The sequence below is a fragment of the Bison bison genome, unplaced genomic scaffold, assembly GCF_000754665.1.
Source record: "Bison bison bison isolate TAMUID 2011002044 unplaced genomic scaffold, Bison_UMD1.0 scf7180017863691, whole genome shotgun sequence".
NCBI lineage: Eukaryota > Metazoa > Chordata > Mammalia > Artiodactyla > Bovidae > Bison > Bison bison.
In genome coordinates, this window is record NW_011494263.1 from 59,095 (window position 1) to 73,734 (window position 14,640).

General features: G+C 45.3%; 1 pseudogene; it reads right to left on the reverse strand.

Moving 5' to 3' along the window:
* Positions 1 to 5,287: 5,287 nt before the first annotated feature.
* On the reverse strand, positions 5,288 to 14,305 carry LOC104983925 (annotated as a pseudogene).
* Positions 14,306 to 14,640: the final 335 nt, after the last annotated feature.

Genomic DNA, 14,640 nt, shown 5'->3' on the forward strand with positions numbered 1-14,640 from the left:
AGTGCTGTGATGAACATTGGGGTACATGTGTCTCTTTCCTTTCTGGTTTCCTCAGTGTGTATGCCCAGCAGTGGGATTGCTGGATCATAAGGCAGTTCTATTTCCAGTTTTTTAAGGAATCTCCACACTGTTCTCCATAGTGGCTGTACTAGTTTGCATTCCCACCAACAGTGTAAGAGGGTTCCCTTTTCTCCACACCCTCTCCAGCAAATATCCAACATATGGAGGCTGAACAACACGCTGCTGAATAACCAACAAATCACAGAAGAAATCAAAAAAGAAATCAAAATTTGCATAGAAATGAATGAAAATGAAAACACAACAACCCAAAACCTGTGAGACACGGTAAAAGCAGTCCTAAGGGGAAAGTTCATAGCAATACAGGCACACCTCAAGAAACAAGAAAAAAGTCAAATAAATAACCTAACTCTACACCTAAAGCAACTAGAAAAGGAAGAAATGAAGAACCCCAGGGTTAGTAGAAGGAAAGAAATCTTAAAAATTAGAGCAGAAAGAATTGATGCTTTTAAACTGTAGTGTTGGACAAGACTCTTGAGAGTCCCTTGGACTGCAAGGAGATTCAACCAGTCCATGCTAAAGGAAATAAGTCCTGAATATTCATTGGAAGGACTGATGCTGAAGCTGAACCTCCAATACTTTGGCCACCTGATGGGAAGAACTGACTCATTAGAAAAGACCCTGATGCAGGGAAAGATTAAAGGCAGAAGGCAAAGGGGAAGACAGAAGATGAAATTGTTGGGTGGCATCACCGACCTGTTGAACCTGAGTTTGAGCAATTTCCGGGAGTTGGTGATGGACAGGGGAACCTGCCATGCTGTACCCCATGATATAGCAAAAAGTTGGACATGACTGAGAGACTGAACTGAACTGATGTACAGAGGACATCAGGGAGCAGGCAGAAGTCTTTGGGGTCCAGTCAAGCCTGTGGCCCTGGTGGCAGTGGTGAAAGGTTTAGGTGGAAGGAGAGGCTTCCCAACCTCTGGTGTAGGCCATTGAATCCAAGGCAAGGAGCACAAGATTTTGAATGTGTTACCAAATATTATTTTCCAAAAAAACAAAAAACTGTTTTCTGCAGGAGTGAGAACTTTGACTGAGTCTGTTCTCTAGATTTTTCTGAAGCATGTGGAAGGGATCTGGATTGGACTGAGTCTGCAAAAATTAGGTGACCAACTGCTGGAGGGTCAGGCTTATGGTAGACATTCTTCACTAGATGGAAAACAAATCCAGAGAAAAACATGTTCCTTCTACAGTGTACATGTCAATGTATCACATTGTTTCAGCAGATCACTTCAATGTTTTGGGGCAAGCAAGAAATGCACAATGGGTGGTTTGCTTTTGTCAATTCCTGTGGGTAGTTAGATGACTAAATGCTTGGTTACTTATTTGCATGGTTGGAATTATGCTTGGGAAAAAAGAACTAGATGAGGTCCACACATATTTCGACATTAAACAGCAAGCATAGGAAGGTTACTAAGGCAACTGTAGGTAATTTAACCATGAGGGGCCAAATGGGCAAAGATTCACCTAACAGGCTGAGATTGGACTGTACAGGTTGCCATAGTTGTTGCTATGACAAGTAGCCATAACAGCTACTTGTTGCTACACTGGAGATGTGGGGCACTGAGAAGACAGCAAGAGCCTTTATGACTTTCCTTGCAGTGTGATTTCAGGGGAGTAGTTGAGAAGGAAAGGCTGACTGGTAAGGCTGAGGAAGGGAGTAATCTGAGCCAGTAATCATTAGCTCTTGTGTAAGCCCAGAAAACAGAAGCATCGGCTCAGTCAGAGTTCTGGGTCAGAGTTCAGAAACAGATGTTATTTGGCTCGAATGAATATTTAGCCTTGGGGATGGCAGCCATAACCCCTAAACAGATTTCCTTCTCCCAGGTGGCAGAATAGTTCATATTTGTTCCAGACTTAGGAACCCAGAAAGCCCTCTCAGGGCCACTTGTTCTTAGCAGGCACACATGCAATCTAGAAGGTGGAATTATCATCATGGTGCCCATTTTCCAGACGAGAAAACTGAGGTTAAGAGACTTGATCAAGCACACAGCTAAGTAAGTGAAAAGCCAAGCACAGACCCAGGGTAACAGTCCTCAAATTCTGTGTTTTCGCTCCGCACCCACTGGGAGTGGTGGGTCGTGATTTGGAAGCAATGCTTAGGCAAAAGCAAACAATATTCACGTTTAAATTGAAGAAAGTCAGGAAAACCACTAGAACATTCAGCTATGACCTAAATCAAATCCCTTGTGATTATATAGTGGAGATGAAAATTAGATTCAAGGGATTAGGTCTGTTAGCCTAAAGAACTATGGATGGAGGCTTGTAACATTGTATGGGAGGTGGTCATCAAAACCATCCTCAAGAAAAACAAATGTGAGAAGGCAAAGTGGTTGCCTGAGGAGGCCTTAAAAACAGCTGAGAAAATAAGAGAAGTGAAAGGCAAAGGAGAAAGGGAAAGATATACCCAATGGAATGCAGACTTCCAGAGAATAGCAAGGCGACATAAGAAAATCTTCATAAGTGAATAGTGCAAGAATTAGAGGAAAGCAATAGAATTGTAAAGAGTATAGATCTCTTCAAGAAAAGTGGAGATACCAGAGGAACACTTCATGCCAAGATGGGCACAATAAAGGACAGAAAAGTCAAAGACCTAACAGAAGCAGACGAGATTAAGAAGAGGTGGGAAGAATGCACAGAAGAACTATACAAAAATGGTCATAATGACCGGATAGGGATGATGGTGGGGTCACTCACATAAAGCCAGATTTACTGGAGTATGAAGCCAAGTGGGCTTTAGGAAGCATCACTATAAGAAAAGCTAGGGAAGGTGATGAAATTCCAGCTGAGCTGTTTAAAATTCCTAAAGAATGAGGCTGTAAAAGTGATGCATTCAATATGTCAGCAAATTTGGAAAACTCATCAATGGCCACAGTGCTGGAAAATGTCAGTTTTCATTCCAATCCAAAAGAAAGGCAATTCCATAGAATGTTCAACCTATCATGCCATTGTGCTCATCTCACTTGGTAGCAAGGTAATGCTCAATATGTTTCAAGCTAAGTTTCAACAGTACATGAACTAAGAACTTTCAGCTATACAAACTACTTTGAGGAAACAGAGATCAAATTGCCAACATACATTGCATCATAGAGAAAGCAAGGGAACCCCAGAAAAACATTTCCATCTGCTTCACTGACTGTGCCAAAGCTTTCCACTGTGTGGACCACAACAAGCTGTGGAAAATTCTTAAGGAAATGGGAATACCAGATCACCTTACCTTTCTCCTAACATGTCTATATGTAGGTCAAACAGCAGCAGTTAGAATCAGACATGGAACAACTGAAAGATTTAAAATTGGGAAAAGAGAATGACAAGGTATACATTGTCACTCTGGTTATTTAACTTATATGTAGGATACATCATCCAATATGCTGGTCTGGATAAATTCCAAGCTGCAATCAAGATTGCTGGGAGAAGTATCAACATCCACAGATACGAAGATGACACCACCATAATAGCAGAAAGCAAAGAACTAAAGAGCCTCTGGATGAGGTGAGGAGATGAAAAAACTAGCTTAAACTCAACATTCAAAAAACTATTCACAAAAAGATACTCAACAAAAAGATACTCATGGCATCCAGTCCCACCACTTCAAGTCATATAGATGAGGGAAACATGGAAATAGTGGCTGATTTTATTTTCTTGGGCCTCAAAATCACTATGGACCTTGACTGCAGCCACAAAATTAAAAGACACTTGCTCCTTGGAAGGAAGAAAGGCTATGGAAAACCTGCACAGTGTATTAAAAAACAGAGACTCACTTTGCTACAGAGGTCTTGTAGTGTCACAGCTATGGTTTTTCCAGTCATCAGGTACAGATGTGATATCTGAACCATAATAAACAGTGAATGCCAAAGAATTGAGCTTTTGAACTGTGGTGCTTGAGAAGATTCTTGAGAGTTCCTTATACAACAAGGAGATTAAACCAGTCAATCTGAAAGGAAATCAACCTCTGACCCCTGCTGTCTCAGCTGAGCCATCGAAAGAGGGCCTCCAGGTGGAAAGAACAGATGCTTCCACTGAAAAAGTACCTAACCATGGCAGCTCCAAGCAGACAGTTTGTAGCCCCACCCATGGAGAAGCTCAGAAAGCCTGAAGGCTCTGTGTACCCTGAGTCTCCCGATACATGCATTGCATTCTCCCCAGCAGCATTGGAGGCCAAGGAAGGGGCATTCTAGGCCCTGGAGGAGGGGGATGGCTCAAGGATCCACTGGGTCCATCACTTACCAAGTAGGACCGGAAAGGACAAAGCAGGCATATGTGGCAGAGACCTGGTGACTGGATGTGGGACAAAAGGGAACCAGCTCTCCATGAAGTACCTAACCTAAACTCCCCTGGAGGAGAAGCCCAGTAATAAGATCATCTGAGATGGGATGAAGAGAGTCTATTTCATTACCCCTTATAATTCCTCTGAATGAGGAGGTGGTGGAGTTGGTGGGTCCCCACAAACCCTTCCATGGCCTAGACTATCTCCCAGTCTCTTTCTTTGGGGCTGCCTCTCCCCAGCTTCAGTCATGTAGTTCTGGAGGAAATTGACAATCATGTGTGCTGTTGGGTCAAGGCCACAAGACCATGTAAAGCCAATCATAGTGTCCCATGGCCCTGCCAGGACGGCTGATCTAGGACTATACTTGTGATCTGAGTTGTGTCATTCAGAGAACACCCTTAGACTCTGATGTCTTCAGTCTTTTCTTTCCTTATTGGACATGCCTTCAGGATATATAACCCTAGGGCAGGTAGCTTGGACTCCCTCACTAGGTGTAGAAGCCTTAAGGAAGAAAGTTGTCAGGCTAAGACCATCAAAGAAGAGGGAATGAAAGAGTGAGGGTGTGAAATAGAGAATGATGACTTCTGATTTCTTGTGTCCAGTCCCTGAGATCTTTGTATTTGCTCTGAGTCTTGTGTCCTGGATTCCCAGAATCACTTCAATGAGTCTCCCCTTTCCTTGAAGCCAGGTGGAGGTGGGCTCCTCTCAACTGTGATTCAGACTTTGTTCTAGATCCTTCCTGAACATTGTACACCTCCCAGACACAAACAGAGGCACCTGTTTGTTTCAGCACCATTATGAATGAAACCCTTTATTCTTTAATGAGAATAGGGTGTGCAGACCACCAAATACAGTTCACCAGCATCCTGGGCAGGAGTACCCTAAGTGTGATTTAGTGTTTGCTCGGAGCAGCCTTACTGATTCCTGGAGCACTCCAAGCATTTATACTGCCTGTGCCAGGCCAATCCTGTCATTTCCTCGATCCAAGACTGAGAAATACAGCCTCAGGAAGACATCACCCAGCATCCAGGTCTCTCTAGATGTCCTCACTGTGTTTGTTCTCTTTAAAGGTGGTATAGCAGTGGCCTCTAGAATCCTGGGGGAGTCAGAGACACACACCAGTCAGCATGAGCCCTTATATGTGACTCCCACAAACATCCAGACCCAGCACAATTCTTGGTTTTATTTCCCTCTTTTGGTAAGTATCAAGGGGTTTTCTCATTAGCAGGGGATATGAGAGTTCATCCACAACCAAAAAGGGCCAAGACATGAGGTTGCCATGAGGAAGGGTGTGGGGGAGGGGAGGACAGGGAGTTGGGGATACAGAGGAATGATAAACAACAAAGTCCTACTGCAGAGCATAAGGAAATACATTAAATATCAAGTCATAAACCACATGAAAAAGAATAAGAAAAAGTATATATTTCTGTATGTGTATAACTGAGTCACATTGCTGTGCAGCAGAACTTAATGCAATACTGAAGATTTGCCACACTTCAATAAAAATTTTATAAAAGAAAAAGAGTGTCCATAGTTCTCCTCTCTCCCTGTTTCTTTCCTCTGACTCCTGCTCCTTGTTTTCTCTGCAGAGAATGCTGGTTCTCCTCCTGCGTCCCCACAATCCATACTTTGTTAAGAAACTTTATTTTGTATCGGAGTATAGCTGATTAACAATATTCTGAGATTCAGGTAGACAGTAAACGGACTCAACCGTATATATCCATGTATCCTGGTCCAAAAATACCCCTCACATCCAGGTTGTCATATAATTAACTGGAGTTCCCCGTGCTACACAGTAACTCATTGTTAGTTATCCATCTTAAATAGAGCAGTGCCCACAACACGTTCTTGAAGACTTAACTCAGGAACTCTGGGAAGCTTCCTTCGGCCCACACTCACCCTCTTTGGCCACTCCAGGCTTGGCGGGGTAATGTACTCTGGTTCTCCATTTCCACTAGTCAGTCCGTAGCCCTCATCACACCAAGTAAGTCCCTAGTGCCCCAACGCAGAGCACCCTGAGATGCTATTTGCATGGAATCCAGTGCAGTTTTGCCTAAAGCAAGCAACCCTCCACATGGCTTCATGAGTTTACAGTTTTAGAATTCCTGAAATTCCCTCCCTTCCTCAAAGTCTTCTTTGAGCCCATCAGCCTGCTCTGAACTCCCCTAAGGAGCTGACATGAAGCCTCCACCCTGTGCCGGGGCTGAGCAGTCACTGTGCACCCTTTATTCACATTAGCATCCAGCCTCCCCACAGAGGGGTCAGGTAGCCTGACTCACAAAAGGAGCACATGGCCAGAGCTAGGGGAAGATGCACATGAGAACTAGGCTGACCATGTAATTTATCATCCAAACCAGGAAAATTGCGAGAAGGGAAGGGAGACTGTTAATCCCTATGGTGGGACAGCACACTGGGACTGTCCCCAGCCATTCTCCTGTTCACATGGCCTATTTCAGTGACCACTAGAGCTGACTTTCATGTTCATGCATCTGAGGTTTCAGATTGAATTTAAGCTCTTTGAGGACTGAGGACCATAGTGTTCCCCTCTCCTTGTGACTCCCACCATGCCAGCATGGTGTGGCGTCTCCACATTTATTTCAGGATGATCAGTGTCCCAGACGGCACTTTACTCTGAAGTGGTTCGTGTTGCGGGAGGCTCTGGCCCAGCAAGGCTCAGCAGCATCTGCAATAGTGCGAGATGGCCTGCAGAGGGCGCCTTCCTCCCAGCAGCAGCCCAGGGGTTCCTGCAAGTTCCTATTTGAGAACCACCCCTCAAGGTTCTCCCCTCACCTTGAGGATGTAGGCTCTAGCTGGCACTGGGTATTTGATGCCGTTGATAGTGAAGCTAATAGAGGGCAGGGTATTGACCGCAAAATATGAAACATAGTGCTGTTAGAGAGAGAGGGAGAGAGGTTGGCCCTGGAGATCCTTCTTGTGTATGGAGACTGGGAGTGACCCTGGGGCATGACCCTTCACCTCGGAGCCCCGTGGCATGGTGCCGATGCGCCTCTGGATGTTATTGACCAGTCTTCTTGGGCCAAGGATCAGTGATAACCCGGTATGCACAAGGGCCTCGCAGCCGCCAGAACAAGCAATAACCTTTCTTTTCATGGAGATGCTGAGAGACAGTGTGACAAAGCGGGCATCAAGGCTGCTCTGAGTCTCCCCAGAGCTGCCCCCTTCCTGACTGTCTCCTAAACAGCCCTCCATCTTTTTTGTGCTGACTCTTTTCCTTTGCTCTTGACACGGCACCTTCCTTGACATCCTTGAACGCAGTACTTGAATACACCAGGATCTTTGGTATCTTGACACAAGCTGGTATTCCTTCCTAGAAGAGTCCCCTCCCCTTTGACTAGCAAATTTCTTCTCATCTTCCAGATTCCAGCTTCATTGTCATTGATTTAGGGAGTCTTTCCCTCGGTGTTTATCAGTCTCCTGTATTGGTGGTCACTTTCTATAGACCCTATCTCATATCTGCTACTGCTGCTGCTAAGTCATTTCAGTTGTGCTGACTCTGTGTGACCCCATAGACGGCAGCCCACCAGGCTCCCCCATTCCTGGGACTCCAGGCAAGAACACTGGGGTGGGTTGCCATTTCTTTCTCCAATGCATAAAAGTGAAGTCGCTCAGTCATGTCCAACTCTTTGCAACCCCATGGATTGCAGCCTACCAGGCTCCTCCATCCATGGGATTTTCCAGGCAAGAGTACTAGAGTGGGGTGCCTCTCATGTCTAGCATGTAACAAAGTCACAATTCACTATGTGTGTGTGTCATTTCTTTTGCATCTACCTTCTTAGATGTGAGGGCGAGTTTTATTCTCATTGCCTCCTTAAAGTGCCTGGCACACCGTGGATGCCCGATGCTTGTCTGTTCAGTGAGTGAATGAAGACTGTGAGAATAATTAATGAGAAACATCCAGAGAGCTGTATCTGGTGGGAAACTAATAATGGGTCAATCGCAGAGTGAAGATGGAGATTCTCAGGGGCAGCAGATTCTCACAGCGGTGGGAGAGAGGGGCTCCTCTGGGAGAGGGTGTCTGCCAGTACTGCTCCTACAACCAGCTCAGACCCTGAGATCCTGGCCAGGAAATACATGACTAGCCCACAGAAACTCCAAAGGACAGGTCAGATTTTGTCTGAGGTTATCACACAGAATCCTATCAATTATGCCTCTTGTCCTCATGTCACTCCTGGATACCACCTTCTTGATTCTTTGTTCTAGCCCCTGCCCCACTGTGTGCCCAGGTACGTGGGGTGTCTTTTTTATTAGTTGCTTTCAAGTCTTAAGACTGCAGCCATCCTCTCTCCACTGCTGGGTAGCTGCTCCCTAAGGAGACCAGTTTTCCCCATTTGCTGAGGACTTTGCCTGTTTTTAAACTGACATTTATCTGTACTGAGAACTTCCTTGGTCCCAGCTAGCCCTGGACAGTTGGTCATCTTATAACTCTGTTCAGGCTGGTGTAATCCCCCCTGATCCTCTGTTTGCCACACTGTAGAGTCCTCTAACCATGCTCCACGCCTCACAGGGCAGTGGGTGCAGCCCTCTTCCAGCTGCACAGACCTCTCCGGACCCTTTTAGGATCCTGGTCAGAGCCCTGGTCCGAAGGCCTGGGGATTATGAACCCACGAGTTGTTTGTGTATCTACGTGTTTATGTGTTTGTTTGTATATGTGTTTGTATGTGTCTCTAATTGTGCTTTCCTGTCTCTGACTAGCTATGCATGTTTATATGTGTCTCTGTTTATAAGTGTCTGCTAGTGTGTTTCCATGTGTCTGTGTGTCTGTGTCATTGTGGGTGGTGTATATGTCTGCATCACTATGTATCTGAGAATCCATTTGTGTGTGTCTGCTTGTGTCTGTGTACAGATGTGGAGCATCACTTGGGCTGACCTTCAGAGGGAGAGGCTTACCAGTCCATATGTACACGCCAGTCTCCCGCTTGGATCAGTGGAACCCAGTTGAGCACTCCCTGGTAGTAGGCTTTGTCCACCCCACCAAACATCACCACACTGCCCTTCCCCTGCATCTGTAGAGAGAAAAGAAGGGGAGATCTTTGGAGGACAGTAACAACAGCACTGTCTGAGAGCTTGTGTTTGTGCTTGTCTACCCATCAAGGCCCTAATAAGGTCTCCATTTACAGATGCAGAAATCGAGGCTAGGAGCAATTGAGAACCAGACTGAGGTCAGTAACCGGCTAATGAGTGGCACAGAGGAGGTTAGAAGCTGAGTCACATGGCTGGGCTCCACCCACTATGTCTTCTGAAGAGGCCCAGAACCTACTGCTACCTGTGTGCTCAGAAACCCTCAGATGACACAGTGCTGAAGAGTTTTTGCTTTCCACTTGTCCACCTTGTCATTTTTCAGGAAAATCAAGGTGTGGGAGTTCTAAGGGTGTGGGTTCAGGTCACCCAGAGTTGGCTCTGCTGACCTGTGACCTCTACTGTCCAGAGGGTCCCACACTCAGAAGGGACCCCAACTCTGCTCTCCCTGTCTTGAAATGCCTAATATTTCTTGAACAAGGGGTCCCACACTTTTGTGTCCCACACTTTCATTTCTCACTGGCTCCACAAATTGGGTAGCTGGTCCTGGGCTCCCAGTGAAATGCTAATGAGAAAGGAAAGATATCCAGCATCCTTCTCCCTCCTTCCTTATCAAATTCATAAGCAAATCCTAATGCCTTTCCTTCAACTTGTTTCCTGTTGCCTTCCATTAGCCTTCCTCCTCATTCACCCCTCTAGACCAAGTTACTGCTCTTGAGCCCAGGAGCAGGAATGTGTTCCAATAAAACATTATTTATAAACACCAGTGGTGATGCCAGGTAGGGCCCTGGGGCCACAGTTATCCTGGGTTAGATTATCTCTCAGGATACTTCTTTATCAAGTGTTCTATAATTTTCATGCAACTGAAAGCATCTTACAGCTAATTTGGAGAAAGGGATTGTCCATCTCAGACTTACTTGCTCAAGTAGAAGGCAAAAATAGGGTCAGAAATGGCACCTTGATTCTTCAGGTTGTCAAAGATGGGAATGGCTCCAGTGAAGGATATGTTGGGGTAGTTCAAGCCCAAGACGCCATCAAAAGGTATACCCTCAAACTCGGATTCCGCCATGCTTAGACTGAATGCCTGCTCGGTGCTTACAAGGTCCCCAATCTGTGGGAGAGACGAGTGTTCCCACTTACAGATACGTAAATTGGGACTAGAACTGGGCTGGGGTGCATTGCCATTAGATCCTCAGAGAAGAATTGAGGCTGGGCTGTGTCTTTGGTGGACCTCAGACGGTTAGACCAAGCTGGGAGGGGAATATGGGTTCCATTTTTGAGAGGCTGTGAATTTTAAAACATCTGCCCCTCTGAAAAACACCACCTGAGTAAGTCAAATTGGCCTTGTGGCTTCTGTCCAGGTGGGGCAACCAAGAGTCAGGCCAGGACCCACTGGTGCCACCTTGTGGACAAAACAATCAAGAGCAAAATAGCCTTCTCTTTGGCATCACTATCACCTAACGACAGGAATGGACTGAATTCTCTGTAATGTACTGTGGATTCTGCATCTGTCCAGGAAGACAGAAACCGAAAACACAATCTTGCTTGCAGGGATCTATGAAATTACTGCCTGGGGAATTCACTTTTGGGGATGTGTGTGTGTTTGTGTGTGTGTATGAGAGAGAAGGAGAGAGATGGGAATTACTCAAGTACTTTGGGATGGCAGGCCATAGGTTTATTAGACTCTCAAGGGTCTTCTAGAGTGAGAACTCATTTATCAGACCCCCTGACAATTCTCACCTCCAGTTTCCCACTCTGGATACCTGAAGCCCTCGACTGCCCCCCAGGGTCCCCAGATAAGTTTTATCCTGTCCCCAAACACCCCACAGCAACTTCAGTCCTGAAAAGCCAGCCTAGTTCCACCGCTTACCACATGTGTGACATCAGCAAGGCCCTTGCTGTCTGCACCTCAGTTTCCTCATATGTCTCATGAGCTAATCAGACCACCTGCTGTGTGGTGTTGTTGCAGGATTAAACCAGTTATTACCTGAAAGTGCCTGGAACAGTCTGAGAATATAAAAGTGGGTGTTTTTTCCCCTCTTCTTGCTCCCAGCAAAATGAGCCTAGAACTGCTCATGGGCAGAGGAGCTACAAGTCCACACCTCAAGCTACTCTCTGGGTTAGCTAATCTGTTTGCTCATGTGTCACCATAGGCACTGCCTCCCCAGGGACAGGATTCTGTGTGTAAGATGGTCAATATCTATGGGAGTTAGGCTAGGAAGGGTCCTGCCCGATGGCCCTGTACCTGTTTTGCAAGCAGTGGTCACTCCTTAGAGAGTCCTGACTCAGCTTCTGTTTACACGTTATCCGAACGGTGCATTAAGCAAGAAATCCCTTCATCCTTCCAGAACCATAGGCGATGCCGAAGGTCTTTCAGGTAGGCCAGGAGGTGGAAGACTCAAGATGTCTGAACATAACGTGTGTAGCTACAGACACAAGAGATAAGTGTCATCAGGTCTCAAGGGTGGAAACCAAGGCAGCCGGGCATGTGAAGGATGGTCCGGGTACGAGGTATCTGTACTCACAACAGGTTGGACTGGGGCAAAAGATAGAGGGCACCCACAAGTCAGATGAGGCTGTGTCAAAGACAACCTGGAATTCCTGAGGGGTTGTTCCAATGGTGATGTTACCCACATAGAGCATCTATAGGAAGAAGGAGGGAGTGGGTTAGTGCAGAACGGGCTACCCTCTATTCCCACACTGATGCCTCCCTTTGGGTGTCACATATCTCTTGAGATCACTTTCTAACCACCATGCACCTCACAGCCTTTTGTCACAGAGGTGCCTGCATTTGATTTTTTTTTTTTTCTGTACTACATGGTATGCAGGATATTTAGTCTTACCAGGCATTGAAGTGGTACCTCCTGCATTGGAAGCCCAGAGTCACAACCCCTGGAACTCCAGGACTGCTGGGCACTCAAGGAAGTCCTGGTGCCTTCATTTGAGAAGCTCCATAGTCTCTTCAAACCCAGCCTTAGCACCCCCATATCCAGGAGTCCTTCTTGATAAACCTCAGCTACTCCCTCTAAACTCAGACCACATCCAATCAACACCACACATGACCCTTTCATGACATGTATTTACTCTTTGCCTATCTCTCAGGCTGGGATGGACATTCTTGAAGACAAAATAAGCCCTTTTTCTAATCCAAAAACAGTAACCACTGTGTTAGATTCTGATGGCCTTACACGGAAGGCCTTTTTACTGCTTTTTACTGCTATGGTTCTTGCATCTGTGGAAACTGAATTCCTCTGCCTGGGGATTCACAATTGCTTTGCAGTTAGTTCTACATTTTGATCAGTGATGGTTCACTCTTCATCTGTAACTGAGTGGCTCACTTTGTTCAGAAGGAACAATTGCCATCAAACTAAGACACATCTTGGACACAGAAATGTATATTTACCTGCCACCTGGTAATTGCTGGGCCCAGTCACCACAGACCAAGAGTTGAAGATGAGAGTGCCTTCTCCTCTGGTTGGGGTCCCTGTTTTCCAGTATGTCTGCCTCCTGCAGGAACCCCAACCCCAGCATCCCACCTGGCACCTCCAAATGAGCCCCGGTGCTAAGCTAAAGCACCAGGAGGTGCTGTGGAGCACCATCCTCCCAAAATACTCACATCCATGGTGTTCCTTAGGGTGTGAGTAGTTATATTTGAGCCACAAGAATAAATCTGGAACAGTCTATAAGTACGTTCCTTCAGAAAATTGTTCAGCAGGTTTTTTTGTTTTTTTTTTGTTTGTTTGTTTGTTTTTTTACTGAGGGTTTTTCGCATGATCTTCACTTTTGTTAGAGGTATTCTTTCACCGAGCATTTGACAAAGAAAACAAAGAAGAAGCTACAATTAGCTGTCAGTTTTAAGGTATAACTGTCATTGTAATGGCTCTGTGTATTTTCCAATCATTTTTATGAATCACCTTGTTATCAGAATTTTATGCATATACCATCGCAGACATAGGTTTGGATACAGGTTCTGTTCTGTAATGTTGGGTAAGCCATATGCCCATGTGGGGTCTGTCTACCCCTCGGTCAAATGGTGGAATGTAATAATTCCCACCCTCCAAAAAGAATATCTTGTGGATAAGTTAAGTGATGGATATAATGTGCCTGATAAATAGGAAGTCTCAACAATGACAGCCACTAGCATTGCTGTTGCCATCCCACTGTATCCTTCTCATAGAAGCTCAGGGAAGGAGGTAGAAGGGGGATTATTATACTCTTTTCCCAGGGGAGGAATTTGAAATACAGGAAGTTTGTGAGTTGGCTGTAGTCACACTGCTTGTCAGATGTAAAACCATGTATAAGTAGCTCTCCCAATCTTTCTCCAAGTTGAAAAAGAGAGGGTTGAAAGAAGAATCCAAGAGATGGGGAAAATATTAGAGACATTAAGAGGCTCAAGAGCAAGGAAGAGTTAAAATTGAAAAATTAAAAGTAAGGAAAAACAACAGAGTTATCTGCAGGCACAGAGACTTCCAAAGAGACGGGGAGATAAATGAGAGAGGTACAGAGATAAATACACACCGAAATAGAGAGAGAACAGAGAAGAGATCTAGAAAAAAACTGCAGAAAAGTGCTATTCCACAGGGCCACACCTACATCTGCATAGGCTGTGCACTGAACAATTGCAAGGAGTTCCATTTTCAATAGGTTACACGTCTGGGCCCCAAGAGTTGTGCAACCATGCAACTCTATGCCATGACCCTTGGGACCCACAGTCCCTATAGCAAGGTACTTATCAATAAGTAAGAGTTGAACTTTAAGACTGTCAGGGAAATACTCCTTTCCCATCTAACCCTGATGGGTGGAAGAATAATCAGATGAAAAGAAACATCCCAGAAAGGAAGATGATACCCCTTAGAGTCCCTATACTTACACAACTATGCACTCTGAGAGGGACACCAGTACGAGGAGCCCAAGCCACTTCATGTTTCTTTCCTGGCTCCAAGTACTCAGGGAAAGTTCGGTTCTTAGCATGTAGTGAAGACCAAAAATGTCTAGTTATATATGCTCTGAATGACCTAATCGTTCCCTAGGCCATTAATTGATCTGATAAAAATGAAAACCTCTCGAAAATGTTTACCTCCATCAGTGTCCTTGGGGAGTAGACGTTGAAAATTCTCAGAATACAGAGAATTCTACTGTAATCTCTTCCTTGAGGCTTGTCTGGAAAACCAAAGTGAATGGCACGGACATCTAAGAGCATGGGAAACTTGCCAAATTGGAGAAAAAACTGCTAATAACATCATAAAAATGAATATTAG